The sequence below is a fragment of the Elephas maximus genome, chromosome 1 (assembly GCF_024166365.1).
Source record: "Elephas maximus indicus isolate mEleMax1 chromosome 1, mEleMax1 primary haplotype, whole genome shotgun sequence".
In the NCBI taxonomy this organism is placed as follows: Eukaryota; Metazoa; Chordata; class Mammalia; order Proboscidea; family Elephantidae; genus Elephas; species Elephas maximus.
Genome location: NC_064819.1, coordinates 170,248,819 through 170,264,271, shown reverse-complemented (window position 1 = coordinate 170,264,271; position 15,453 = coordinate 170,248,819). Strand labels below are relative to the sequence as shown.

At 38.4% G+C, this 15,453-nt stretch overlaps 1 pseudogene; it reads right to left on the bottom strand.

Annotated features, from left to right (window-relative positions):
• Nucleotides 1-11,238: 11,238 nt before the first annotated feature.
• Nucleotides 11,239-11,867, bottom strand: LOC126070141 (60S ribosomal protein L10-like; annotated as a pseudogene).
• Between the last annotated feature and the right edge of the window lie 3,586 nt (nt 11,868-15,453).

The window sequence follows — 15,453 nt, the reverse complement described above, 5'->3', positions numbered from 1 at the left end:
TTAATGGCTAAGGATGTTAAGCATATTTTCATGTGATTATTGGCCATTTGTATGTCTTCTTTGAAGAAATGTCTATTGAAATCCTTTGCCCATTTTAAAATTTGGTGGTCTTTTTATTACTGAATTGTAAGTTATATATATATATATACATATTCTAAATACCAGTCCCTGATCAGACACATGTTTTGCAATTATTTCCCATCATTCCATGAATTGTTTTTTCACTTTCTTCATGGTATAAGTTGCAGCGCGAAGATTTTTAATTTTAATGTAGTTTATCTATTTTTTTCTTTTGTTCCTTGTGCTATTGGTATCATTTCTAAGAAACTATTGCCTAATCCCAGGGCATGGACATTTACTCCTATGTTTTTTTCTAAGAATTTTATAGTTTTGGCTCTTACGTTCAGGTCTATGGTTCACTTCCAGCTAGTTTTTGGGCATAGAGTAAGAAAGAACTGCAACCTCCTTCTTTTGCATGTAGATAACCAGCTGTCCAGCACCATTTGTTGAAAAGACCATTTTTCCCCATTGAGTTGTCTTAGCGCTCTTATCAAAAATCAATTGACCATAGATGTATGGGTTTATTTTTGACCTCTCAATTCTGTTCCATTGATCTATATGTCTATCATTATGCCAGTACAACAATGTCTTTATTACTATAACTTTGTGGTAAGTTTTGAAATCAGAAAGTGTAAGTCTGACAACTTTTTTGTCAAGTTTGTTTTTGACTGTTCTGGGTCCCTTGCATTTCTATATGAATTGTAGGATCATCTTATCAATTTTTGTCAAAAAGCTGATTAGTATTTTGAAAGGGATTGCACTGAATCTGTCGATCAGTTTGGGGAGCATTGTCATTTTAACACTAATAAGTCTTCCCATCCATGAACATAGGATATCTTTCCATTTATTTATATCTTCTTTACTTTTTTTCAACAATAGTTTGTAATTAAGTTTTCAGGTACAAGTTTTGCACTTCTGTTGATAAATTTGCTCCTAAGTATTTTATTCTTTTTGATGCTATTTTCAGTGGATTTTTTACTAATTTCATTTCCAGATTGCTCATTGCTAGTGTATACAATTAATTTTTGTATATTCATCTTGAATCCAGCGAATTTACTGAACTCTATTATTAGTTCTAATTTTTTTTTTTTTTTAGTGGATTCTTTAGGTTTTTCTATGTACGAGATCATGTCATCTGTGAATAGCTTTACTTTTTCATTTCCAGTCTAAAAAAACAGATGCCTTTTTTTTCTATTTCTTGCCTAATTGCCCTGGCTGAACCCTCCAGTACAATGTCAAATAAAAATGGTGAGAGTGGACATCCTTGTCTTGTTCTGATCTTACATAAAAATCATTCAGTCTTTCACCACGAAGTACAATGTTAACTGTGGGTTTTTCACAGATGCCCTTTTTAGGTTGAAGAAGTTCACTCCTATTCTTAGTTTGTTAAGTGTTTTTATGGTAAAAGAGGTATCAAGTTTTGTCATATGCTTTTTCTACATCAATTGAGATGATAATGTGGTTTTTGTTGTTTATTCTATTAACATGGTGTATTATATTGGTTTTCTTATGTAAACCAGTCTTGCATTCCTGGATGAATTCCACTTGGTCGTGGTGTATAATTCTCCTTATATGATGCTGGATTTGGTTTGCTAGTAGTTTGTTGAAATTTTTGAATCCTATATTCAGAAAGGATATTGGTTTGTAGTTTTTTTTTCTTGTGATGTACTTGCGTGGTTTTGCTATCAGGGTAATACTGGCCTCATAAAATGACTTGAAAAGTGTTCTCTCCTGTTCTATGTTTTGTAAAAAGTTAATTGGTATTAATTCTTTAAGTGTTTGGTAGAATTCAGTGAAGCCATTTCATCTTGGGCTTTTCTTTGTGACAAATCTAATCTCTTTACGTGCTGTACACTTCCTGATTTCAAATAGAAAAGTCAGATTTTCTATTCTTCTTGAGTCAATTTTGGTAGTTTGTGGTTTTTCTTGGAATTTGTCCATTTCATGTAAGTTATCTAATTCATTGATATACAGCTGTTCGTATTATTCCCTTAAAATAGTTTTGTTTCTGTAAGATCAGTAATGATGTTCCCTTTTTTATCTCTGATGTTGGTAATTTGAGTCTTCTCTCGTTTTTTGCTTGGTTGGTCTACCTAAAGGTTACAAAGGAATTTTATCTGCAGGACTTCTGTGTCCAGGGCTTGCATAAATACTGGGATTAAACAAAAATCCCTGAAGGTATTTTTGCCTTATTCATTCCTGTTCCTGGGTGCGACTTCCCCTTTCTCTTTCTCCCAAGCTTTTAAGGATTGTTTCTTCCTTCCTTTTATCCCTCTCAGAGCCCTGGTGGTGTAGTGGTTAATAACTTGGTTGCTAACCAAAAGGTTGGCAGTTCGAATCCAAGAAAAACTCCTTAGAAACCCTATGGGGCAGTTCTACTCTGTCCTAAGTATAGGGTTGCCATGAGTCGGAATCGACTCGACATGTTTTTTTTTTAATTCTGCTCAGTTTGCTCATTCTTTTCACTGTAGTTTGGGACACAACTTCTTTTTCACTTCAGAAAATGTAATCAAGAGTTCTATCTGGTGAAACACTTTAGTGTCTGTATTTTTTTAGTGTCTTTTCCTCTTCTCATGACACATTAGCCACTTTACTTCTAAGAAGTGTTCTGAGCTTTACATTTAGGAATTCTATTTTGTTGATGCTATTTGAATTAAATGTTTAAAAAAACTTGCTATAGTGATATTTAAGCACCCAGAATTTTATTATTATTGAACAGGCTTTGGAGACTGATGGGCCTAGAGATTAAACAGCAGCCACCCATTGTCTATCAACTGTTGCCAGATAAGAACCAGGGCCCAGTATTGCTGGATCTCCCAATTAAAAAAAAAAAAAAGCCAGAAATATGGATATTTATAGAGAATCTCCAAATTTTAAAATGACAGCAACTAATTCAAAACTCTAAAACCTCTCAAAAGTTCAGCATCCTGCTCTTTTATTTCCACCCTTTTGGTCAGCATGCTATGAATTGGTGAAAGATGTTGCTAAAGAGTTGCTGAAGAGATTATTTGAAGGACTTCCAGGAGTTTCCTAGAGTCTGACATACGCAAGAAAGGAGTTATTAGCTTCTGCCTTTTAAAATGTAAATATTGGCTCTTTGGAACCAGATGGGTATTAACAATCTATGTCAGTGAACTTTCTCCTCTCTCTGTAATTTTACACTTGATTAATCAGCCACTTGTAAAGTTGGATCTTCAAAGACACTTTGTGTTTAAACCAGGAATTTTCGCTTGCACTCATCTAGAAATTCAGGAGATGCTTTGAAATCAAGCATCCATTTTCCTAGTCAGCTCAAGTTTTAAGGATCGGTATCTTCTGGAAGTGAGGCCTTCATCAAGAATTATCCTGAACAATTTGACATTCAAGGAGAATGGCTTAGAAAACATACTCACACAGAATCCAACACCAGTATTCAAAGCAAAGTTCTCAACATATTTAAAGCATATTTGGCTGAAAAACCTCCTAAAGTGATTCACATTTAAAAAATTGAGAATGGTTGATTTTTTTTGAGATAGAATATTTCTCGTGATTTCTTTCTTTTTCACTTAGGCCTACCTTAGGATTTAATTTCTCTGTTCAAATTTTGCTATCCGAAGTGTTTTGAGTTGACAGATGACTGGCATAGTCCTTAGTTTCCTGACACCTTTCTTACTCAAGATTTCCTTCCTGAGGAAAGTTTCTCTCATGGAGGATGCTCTGTGTGTGGTAGAGAAGCCTTTCCCACAGCTCAAGAAAAGGCGAGGTGAAGTCAGTTCCTAACACTTCTCTCTTTTACTTATAGACATTTAGAATCAGAAGTTTTTGAATCAGCACAACGGGGTGTGTAAGCATGTTTTGCCAAGCAAGGTGATCCTCTTAAAAGGGGACCATTTAATGGTGGCAGTGAAAACCTTGAGCAATCAGCCTAGGAGAATGACTGATACTGGAGAACTTCACTACATGCATTCCAAGAATCTTTTTATGAAAGATTGAAGCGATTTTACACCCTTACTTATGACTTCTGTTGCGTACTCCATTTAGGAGGTGTAGAGTTTTTTTCCTTTTATGAATAGCAATTGAGATACACATTTAGTATACAAGTATGTGACTATAAGGTGCTTCTGAAAATTAGCCACTAGCACATATATTTCACATGTGAAGCCACACTGGCAGATGGACTCAGCTTAAAATTGGAACTGTCCTTAACTGACTTGCAAAATCACAAATTAATTTCATGTGGAACTCCACCAAACCCTTAGGCGTTAAACCGAACATGGTATAAATGCTTGAAATGTACATCACTCTTGATGAGTTGGCTGGTCTTTCTAATCAAAAGTGAGTCCAGAGGCTAGCCATCTGGCGGTGTCGTTTACGTAAAGTACAATGTCAAATTGCAGCATATAGAAAAATAATAATCATCCTTCTCTTTTGCTACCATTACCCCCAGGAGTATTTTTTTTTTTTGTCTGCACTCTGTCAAAATTATGTTCAAAAAATAATAATAAAAAATAAGCTTCTTGGTATTTCCCAACTTATTCCCAGTTGGTTGCTCTTAAGGAATGTGACTTATGACCTCTGCTTTGCGATACTGTGGTTTCTTTCTTTCTCACGTGTAGAGGTAAGATCTGCTCAGAGGGTGAAGGAGGAGGATGCATGCTTTCCAAATGCTGACTTCCCTTTTACCATCTGCTTTTATTTAAATCAAAGGACATGTTGTATTTCTTCCTCTTCTGAAAGTAATTTATTCCATTTAAGTTTGGTTTCCAGCCTGGGCTAATACTTATTTGTTATTTGAAGGTATTCCTTTATAATTATGTATCAGGTTCTTAGTTTTATTTCTTTAAGTTTTAAGATCTGTGAATTCAAATTATTATTCTTCCATCATCCATTATTATAAATATCTTCAAGGCTTTAATCTAATGGGGCTTGAAAATACTTATATCGATTAAGACAATGTATAATAGTGGCTTGAGTCTACCATGATAATTCCAGATTTGAAATGTTCTGAATGTGAAGTTAAAGAGGAAATAGAGATGTGAACGCTATACCTCATCTATTCAAGCTAAGATCTATGGGTTAGAGGGAAGCAGGGCTGTTGGTGTCCATTCATTGCTCTTCTGTTTGGAAAACTTCTTCCCTAATCCTTTGTATAGTTTATCAAATATTATTTATTCTTCAAGCATCTTGGTAAATTGGTAGCATTAATTACACCCTTGGGTAGCACAAATAGTAAATGCACTCAGCTGCAACCAAAAGGTTGGAGGTTCAAGCCCACCTAGAGGTGCCTTAGAAGAAAGGCCTGGTAGCCTACTCCAGAAAACTCATCCATTGAAAACCCTGTGGAGCACGGTTCTCCTTTGACACACACAAGGTTGCCATGAGTCGGAGTCGACTCGGCAACAACTGGTTTATAAGTTCCTTATATTTGATGTGCATTGAAAATCTCTCTTCATGTAATGTTTCTTTAAATACGGTAAGTTTTAAACGCACAACTTGGGGACCATTATTTCAATAACACTTTGAGGAGACTTTCTTCAAATTGGTAGTGTTAAAGAGAACCTAGACCTGTGTTAAAAGAGGAAGCATAGAACAATTTCTATCAATGAAAAAAAAAATCTCTAAACTTTATTGAAATCACTGTACTGTTTGCCAACAAAAAAAGAAACTAATTTTGAAGACCTCCTCAAGGGGCTGAGCTGCCATTTGGCTGAATTGTCCTGGCCTCACTGTGAGTGGATCTCCACCCATAAAATGAAATCTCTTTGTTGCTTGTGGTTTTTGTTCTTTTGTAATAAATCTGGCCCAGAGACATTTCTTTACTGTAAATTTGTCTCCGCTCGAATGCTCGTAAACTGTATCTGCTTCCATTACTTGTGGTGGAACCAAGTTCAAGCATCTTGTAGAGTAAGCATATGCACTAAGAATCAATATATGTTTTATTAGCACCAAGAGACTCATTGGATTGATTTTTTTTTTCTTTTTACCTTTATGGGCAATTGCTATAAAAATGTAAATTAAAAAGTTAACCATCTGCTACCTCACTTTTCATTTAAAATCTTTTATTTGATTACTCTTTCCAGGTAATCAATACTTTCTATTTTGCTATTATGCTGGCTAGTGAGCGAAGGTGGTTTTAATTTATAGCTTTTATTTATCTAACAGTATTGTCAGAGTCACAATCTTTATGCATCCTATTAGTAGTCTGGAAAATATTTCTTACTACATTGAAACAGAACAAAATTCAATTTAGAAATATAATTTCCTGCCATGGAGACACTTGATAACAGGGGGGAGATTAATGGAGACCAGTGGCAGAAACTTGATTTAAAGCAGGAGATTAATACTGCTTTATCAGTCTACGCTGCAAGTGAATTGGCTCCAAAAAGAAAAAAAATCTGTTTGAAGTTGCTGAGTTGTCTGCTTGTCGGTTGGAAAAACGTCTCTGGACATTTATTTTGTTATGGCTGAGTATTTGCTGCACGCTTGTCTACTTGACAACATAGGAACCAACCTGCACACAAGACCAGACTTGCCTATTTTACAGTAGTAACATGTTTCTTATTATTCCTTTTGATCCCACAGGAAACTTGACTGCTATGGAGGCCAGCTTCTGACTTAAGGGGCTTATACTCAGTAAATCATGTCAAAATAACAAATAGAACTGTGCTGACACTCCAGTTTGGTTGGATAAGTAAAATGTTTAAATGGTATTTTTAATTGCAAAGCTCCTCTCCCTAAGTCCCATTATAAATATTTTTTTCCTATCCTTTACAGAAGTCATTAATTTCCTTTCCAGCTATAAAAGTGTGACTCTTCCCGAAGAATTTAAAGCAAATCTGAAGATCACCTCTAAGAACTCAGCATGGCTTGAAATGCCCACTTAAGATATGCTCTGAAACAAAAGATGGAGCTGGGTGAGCTGTTAGAATGTATCCTAATGGAAATGGTTCCAAAATGTATTTTGATGACCAGGAAATTAAAGTATTCCTATTGCTGGAATTGAAGTTTTTCAATTTGCTCTTGAACGATACGAATTTTTGTTTTTGGTATTTGTCTAATAAATCCCTCTCGGGAAATAAAACAGAAACAGAATCAGCTCCTCACCAAGAAGACTTCACCATAATACCATAATAGCTACATGCTTTTCAAAAGCTGGAATTTTGAAATGAATAGTTTACAGACGATTGACTGAGTTACCTTGGTACTGAAGGAGAGAGATGTGTTTAACAACTTCTATGGGTTTTCATTGACTTGTAAGTTCTCTAAAAGTGAACTGGAAAAATAATTTTGCATTTTGATTAAGTTCTTTAGTTGTTGTTGTTAGGTGCCCTCGAGTCAATTCTGACTCGTAGCGACCCTATGTACAAGAGAATGAAACGCTGCCCGGTCCTGTGCCATCCTCGCAATCATTGTTATGTTTGAGCCCGTTGTGGCAGCCACTGTGTCAGTCCATCTCCTTGAGGGTCTTCCTATTTTTTGTTGGCCCTCTACTTTACCAATCGTGATGTCCTTCTCTAGGAACTGATCCCTCCTGACAACATGTCCCAAGTATGTGTGATGCAGTCTCGCCATCCTCAATTCTAAGGACCATTCTGGCTGTACTTCTTCTCAGACAGATTTGTTCATTCTTTTGGCAGTCCACGGTATATGCAATATTCTTCGCCAACACCATAATTCAAAGGTGTCAATTCTTCAGTCTTCCTTATTCATTGTCCAGCTTTCATGCATATGAGGTGATTGAAAACACCACGGCTTGGGCTCTGTAGCAGAAAGAGTATTTTGCTAGAAGTCAGAATATCTGAGTTGTTGTTCAAGGTCATTTAGCAACTTTTGTGTTCTTTTGGACATTTTAAAACTGCTTTCTGTTTCCAAGAGAGCTAATATTGATAATAACAGAATGCATGAGAGCATTATTAGGAATATCAAACGAGATGATTTATGTGAAATGTTTAGATGTGTGTGGTGCTATAGGGATATAAGGAAGTTTACTTAAAATTGTAAAACTAGTTGCCATCGAGTCAATTCCAACTCATGGTCCTCCATGTGTGTCATAGTAGAACTGTGCTCCATGGGGTTTTCAATGGCTGTGATCTTTCAGAAGCAGATCATCAGAATTTTCTTTCGAGGTGCCTCTGGGGAGATTTGAACTGCCAAGTTTTCAGTTTTGTTAAGTGCTTAACCGTTGGCACCACCCACAACTCCTTATTAGTATATATAAAAAATAGGCTACTTTAAACATATTGCCTTTAGAATTTTCTTGGAGGAAGATACATAATTTCACAGACATCTACCTAATAAGTAAGACTATCAGTATTTCTTGGAATTGACCCCCTGAAGTTTGTTTAAATAATTTTAAAAACATGGAGAAAAATGACCTGTAGTGCATTTCTTTTTGGAATTAAACACATGGAATAACTGAAGTAAAAGAGATTTAAAGTCAATTTGATTTGCTCAGTACATTAAAAAAAAAAAAAAAGAAAGAGGGGTAATGAATGAATGATGGTGAAGATGGTTAGCCTACTGAGCATGAAGACTGAGGGCTCTGGACCAGGTACTTTGGGTGGCGCTTTGATGTCACCCATGTGGCCTTTTGAAATTTCACCAGCTTTTCTGCTCTGTTGTTTTGGTTATTGAAAAGCACCTAAGACTGCCAGGCATACTGCCAGTTATCTTTGAGTTGATTCTGACTCATGATGACCCCACGTGTGTCAGAGTAGAACCGTGTTCTGTAGGGTTTTCAGTGGTTGATTTTTCAAAAGTAGATCACCAGGCCTTTCTTCCATGGCACAACTGGGTGCGCTCGAACCTCTGACCATTTGGTTAGCAGCTGAACTTATTAATTGCTTGCACCACTCAGGGACTCTGGTAAAACTTGTCCTAGCTTGAAGGCACATACCAAATTCATGTTTAAGGCATCTTAAAGTGGCTATACTTTCACTTGGAGGTGAAGGAATTGCTTTCAGGAATTTAAAATCATTTTTAAGCCATCCGAATTTAGTAGAGAGGACAATCTAAAAGGGTTTTTAATTTCAATTAACATGTATCCATTTTTCTTCTCTTTTGTTTCATTGATCCAGAGGGACCTTCAGCTAATTCACCCCTTTGACCTTTTCCTAGCCATGAAATTACCCCCATCCTGTTTTTCTCTTTGGCACTTCCTTTCCCAAATGGCTTTTCTTTGGTGATACAGCTTAAAATGTGCAGTGCCTACTCCAGACATTGCTGCTTGGATTAATTTTAATCCCCTTCATTCCAAGGAAACCTGGCTTTGCCAGAATGTGACCTGCAAGGTAACTGGGATGGGCTGACCGGTTCACCTCCCTCTTGGAAGCTGGGTCTGTGCTTTGCCTGAGGCTCATGCATCCTATAATATTTACAGTTAATTTTCTTGGTTCTTAGGAACACAATATTGGAAAATTTTCTTCTCTTTTCTTTTCTTTTTTTAACTCCCTCTTCTCTGTGGGAGTAGAAGAGCCAAGTATGACGGACAGACAATTACTGACTACAACACAGCTCAGTTGCAGTTAAAAGTTTGAGTTGGCAAATTAGACTCTGGAGACACAAATTGGCTTTAATCTAATGCTATGATTATGTTGCTGTCTGGAAGGAAACAAGGCAGGAGACAAAACAAGGAGATACAGTTTATTAGGGAGTCCAGCAGCTACTCAAGTAGCAGCTTCTTTTGCTCTCTCATCCTAATAGGGCCAAGGTATTAGAGCCTAGGTGTGTGAAGTCACCTTGTCACAGGGAGATGACAGCCCCCTTTCTTAACCAATCTTGTATATGGTTTTCATCAAGTCCACTGTCTGCATGCCACTCACAGATTCTTCAACCCAGGTCTTTGTTTCAGGCAGAAACATCGTTCCCGTTTATCTTAACTCTACTGTTTCCAAGGAAACAGGACTGTGGGAGACCGAGGTCATTCCCAGGCAGGACTGCTTCAGCGGAGGCCTGATGTTAACCCTTAATTCCCGTTCACATATACTGTTGTAGGAATGGTTAACATCATCACTATGTGCGATGCTAATGCCACTCTTCAATGTGCTAGTAGAGTGTCTTTAGTATCAATAGTTATCACTGTACATTTTCTAGGATAGTAAGTAGGAAGAGAAAGCCTGGGACACTTATCCACCCACCCACCCACCCATCCATCCATCCATCCATCCATCCATCCATCCATCCATCCATCCATCCATCCATCCATCCATCCATCCATCCATCCATCCATCCATCCATCCATCCATCCATCCATCCATCCATCCATCCATCCATCCATCCATCCATCCATCCATCCATCCATCCATCCATCCATCCATCCATCCATCCATCCATCCATCCATCCATCCATCCATCCATCCATCCAATCTCCCCGCATATAGTGTACACTGCCAGCCTCACCTGGTTTTGAGCACTGGGGGTGCAAAAATGGAAAGGACACATTCCTGGCCACTGAAGACTTCAGAGTCTCGGGGGCAATCTCTTTGCACACTTGTAACTGCAATACAAATCTTCAAGTGCCACACTGGGAGCAGCCCACTATTTCATCACCGCCTTCTATCTTTAGACCTGTACTCAGCCTTTCCTAAACGAGCATATCCACGTAGACTAGTAATCAATGTTTATGATGATTACTCTGGGATGGTGCAAGATGGGAAAGTGCCCTCTGAATCATTGAAAAAAGATTTTACAGTTACCTTTATTTTATTACTTTCCAGACCACAAATATTAGGATCATCTTCGTATTCCTCTCAGCACAGTATATAGTGTTTTGTAGGTAGGAGGTCAATGATAAAGGTTTGTGGAATTAAATGTTAATAATACCATTATGGGAATTTCCTAATATTCAAGATGTTAAGTTATGGAAAAATAACCAAGAAGTAGTCCAAATCCAAACTTAGGGAGCTTATGCCTTCCAAGAGTTGATGGGTGATGGGAGAATGGAGACTTGAGGTATGTTATGTCCCTAATCAGTTTTTTTTTTTCTATTTTGCTCTTAAGTTTTTAAAAATTGTGGTAAAACATACATAACATAAAATTTGCTGTTGAACGACTTTAAGTGTACAATTCAGTGGCATTAATTTTAGTCACAATGTTGTGCAACCATCATCACTATTTGTTCCCAACCCTTTTTTTTTTTTTGAACAGGAAGGTCAAATTATTGGTGGACACTGGTCAGGCGGGGCAGTGGTGCCAAGGCCGTCATGAATGCAGGGCCTGCTACTTGTCCAAGGGGTCACGACTGGGGATGTATTTAACTCCACAACCATCTGGGGTAAGGCACTTTTCACCCACCATGTCTTCAAACTCATCAGCATTAAACTTGGTAAAGCCCCACTTCTTGGAGATGTGGCTCTTCTGGCACCCAGGGAACGTGAACTTGGTCCTGGTAGGGCCTCAATCACATGCTCCTTGTTTTGAAACGTGGTGCAGATGGACGTGATGACTTGGTCAATGTGGACCCTGGCCACCGTACCCCGGGGTTTTTCAAAGGCACCTCTCATACCTGCCTGGGGCCTGTCAGCCTCAGCACAGGATATTTTGTGGATGCAGATGACATGGAAGGGCTGGAGCAACACTCGGATGTGAAAGCCATCTTTGCCACAACTTTTCACCGTATACTTGTTGGCACAAATACAGGCAGCTTCCAGGGCTTCTGAGGGGAGCTGCTCATATTCACCAGACACCATGTGGCCACAGAGGGGGAACTCATCCACTTTTGCCTTCTTCCGACCCAGGCCAAAGATACAGATCTTGGCATCAGGGACACCTCGGCAGAAGTGGGACTTTGGGTAGAGCTTGCTCTTACAATACCGGTAACACCCGCCCATGGCGACACCAGGATCTTCATGGGGTGCAGGAGGAAAAGAGCTGTTTCCAAAACTGTTTTATTACTCCAAATATTAAGCTTTAACTCACATTCCTCTCTCCCCCGCCCCCAGTCCATGGTAACCACGAATCTACTTTCTGTCTGTGCATTTTCCTCTTCTAGATGTTTTATGTAAGTGGGATCATACAATATTTGTCTTTTTGTGTCTGGTTTATTTCATCGAGCATAATGTTTTCAAGGTTCGCCCATGTCATAGCATGTATCAGAAATTCATTTCTCTTTATGGCTGAATAAATACTCCATTGCATGTATGTACTACATTTTGTTTATCCCTTCATGTGTCTATGGACGCTCATTTCTACCTTTTGGCTATTGTGAATTACGCTGTGATGCATATTGGTGTATGTGTATGTTTCAGTCCCTGCTTTTGCTGGGTCATATAGTAATACTGCATTTAACTTTTTGAGGAAACGCCAAACTGTTTTTTCCCAGAGGCTGCACCATTTTACATTGGATGAGGGTTCCAATTCTCCACATCCTCTCCAATGCTTGTTAGTTTCTGTTTTTGTGACAGTAGCCATCCTAGTGAGTGTGAAATAGTACCTCATTATAGTTTTAGCATTTCCCTAGTGACTGTATGTTTAACTTTTCGAGGAACCACCAAACTGTTTTCCACAGCTGCTGTACCATTTTACATTCCTACCTGCAATGGAGAGGGTTCCAATTTACATTTCTAATCTTGTCGAGTTCTTAATCACTTTCTTCCCCAGCGTGATTCTTGATATCACCATCAGACAGAGTTCAAAGCTGGGGAAGCCGTGGACCTGACCCAGTCAATTTTGATTTTATTACGTAGGGTACTTGTTTATAACATTCAAGGATGGCTTTTTTTTTTTTTTTCCTTATACTCTGAGTAGAACCCTAATCCATGAGTCTTTTGTCAGTTTGGGGGAGAATTCCAGTTTCATGTTAGCTGAGAACATGTTCAATATTCAGATTTAGCTTCTGAAAAAAATTTTGAGTACCTACTAACTGCCAGGCACTTCCACACAGATTATCTTATTTGATTCCCACCATAAACCTTTTATAAGCCCTGGTGGCTCAGTGGTCAAGAGCTCTACTGCTAACAAAAATGTTGGCAGTTCAAATCTACCAGCTGCTCCTTGGAAACTCTATGGGGCAGTTCTACTCTGTCCTATAGAGTTGCTATGAGTTGGAATTGAATTGACAGCAATGGGTTTGGTTTTTGTTTTTTAAGCCTTTTATAAACTCTCACTTTTCAAGTGAGGGAAATGAAGTTCAGAGAAGTTGAATAATTTGGCCAAAGTCTTCAATATGCTTTACAGCTGGTCAAGGGCAAAGCTAGAATTTGAATCAATGTCTTTGGAGTCAAAGTGTAATGTTAATTTCATTATACCACCAACAATTATAAATTGAGAAGGAAGAACAATAAAAAATTATAGGGCTATTTAGAAGTCAAGGAGCCCTAGTGGCACAGTGGTTAAGTGCTCAGCTGCTAACCAAAAGGCTGGCAGTTCAAACACACCAGTGACTCTGAGAAAAAAATGTGTCAGCCTGCTTCTGTAAAGATTATGACCTTGGAAACCCTATGAAGCAGAGGTACTCTGTCCTATTGACTCACTATGAGTCGTGGGGGGTGCTATTTAGAAGTCAGAAAGTAAGAAGTTGTAAAGATAAGAAGCACTAAAGTCATGTTGTTTGGTGCTGTGGAGTCTATTCCGGCTCGTATCGACCCCATGTGACAGAGTAGACTTGCCCCATAGGGGTTTCTTGGCTATAATCTTTACCGAAGCAGATCACCAGGTCTTTCACCCACACACCAACCTTTTGGTTAGAGCCATGTACTTACTGCTGCAGCCATTTTTGAAAGATCTTCAGCAAAATTTTGCTTGCATGTGATATTAATGGTATTGTTCTATAATTTCCACATTCGGTTGGATCACCTATCTTGGGAATAGGCATAAATATGGATCTCTTCCAGTCAGTTGGCCAGGAAGCTGTCTTCCATATTTCTTGGCATTGACAAGTAAGCACCTCCAGAGATGCATCTGTTTGTTTGAAACATCTCAGTTGATATTCGATCAATTCCTGGAGCCTTGTTTTTCACCAATGTCTTCAGAGCAGCTTGGACTTCTTCCTTCAGTACCATCGGTTCTTGATCATATGCCACCTCTTGAAATGGTTGAACATTAATTCTTTTTGGTATAATGACTCTGTGTATCTCTTCCATCTTCTTTTGATGCTTCCTGCATCGTTTAATATTTTCCCCATAGAATCCTTTACTATTGCAACTTGAGGCTTGAATTTTTTCTTCAGTTCTTTCAGCTTAAGAAATGCCAAGTGTGTTCTTCCCTTTTGGTTATCCATCTCCAGCTCTTTGCACATGTCATTCTAATACTTTACTTTGTCTTCTCGAGCTGCCCCTTGAAATCTATTCAGTTCTTTTACTTCATCAATTCTTCCTTTGCTTTAGCTGCTCGACGTTTGAGAGCAAGTTTCAGAGTCTCCTCTGACAACCATCTTGGTCTTTTCTTCCTTTCCTGTCTTTTCAATGATCTCTTGCTTTCTTATGTATGACGTCTTTGATGTCATTCCACAATTCATCTGGTCCGCCTAACCCAAGCCATGGTATTTTCAATCGCATCATATGCGTGTGAAAGCTGGACAGTGAATAAGGAAGACAGAAGAAGAATTGAAGCCTTTGAATTGTGGTGTTGGTGAAGAATATTGAATATACCATGGACTGCCAAAAGAACGAACAAATCTGTCTTAGAAGAAGTATAACCAGAATGCTCCTTAGAAGCAAGGATGGTGAGACTGGGTCTTTCATACTTTGGACATGTTGTCAGGAGGGATGAGTCCCTGGAGAAGGACATCATCCTTGGTAAAGTACAGCGTCAGTGGAAAAGAGGAAGACCCTCAACAAGGTGGATTGGCACAATGGCTGCATCAATGGGCTCAAGCACAGCAACAATTGGGAGGATGGCGCAGGACCGGGCAGTGTTTTGTTTTGTTGTGCGTAGGGTCGCTATGAGTTGGAACCGACTCGATGGCACCTAACAACAACAAAAACAAGTGCTTAACCATTCATGCTACCAGGGCTCCTTACTAAAGTCATAGTGGCGTCTTTTTAGGTTTTCTAACAAGGCAAGCTGAAGCACTTGCAGCTCCCTTTTTTCGGATGTGAGGCTTCCAGGTCTCTGTGTGGCTAACTCCTTCTTATTCTTCAAATTTCAGCTTGAATGTTACCAACTTAGAAAGGCCTCTTTTACCTCTTTATTTTTTAAGGCAGCTTAATGTTTGTTTTCATTATTGTGTATTTCATAATTATTTTCTATTTAACCTTTAAAATCTGTTTATTATCTGTTTCTGCTTTAGGTTGTGAGTTAGAATAAAACCACTGTCTCTCCAGTGTCTGGTACAGTGATGACCACACAGCAGACACTTAATACACACTTGTGGAATGAATAAATGAGTAAATAAAAGACGCCCAGTGAAAGGCCAAATAAAGTAGATGCTTATGATCTTAATCCTGATTAACAATCAAGATTGGTAAACAGAATTTT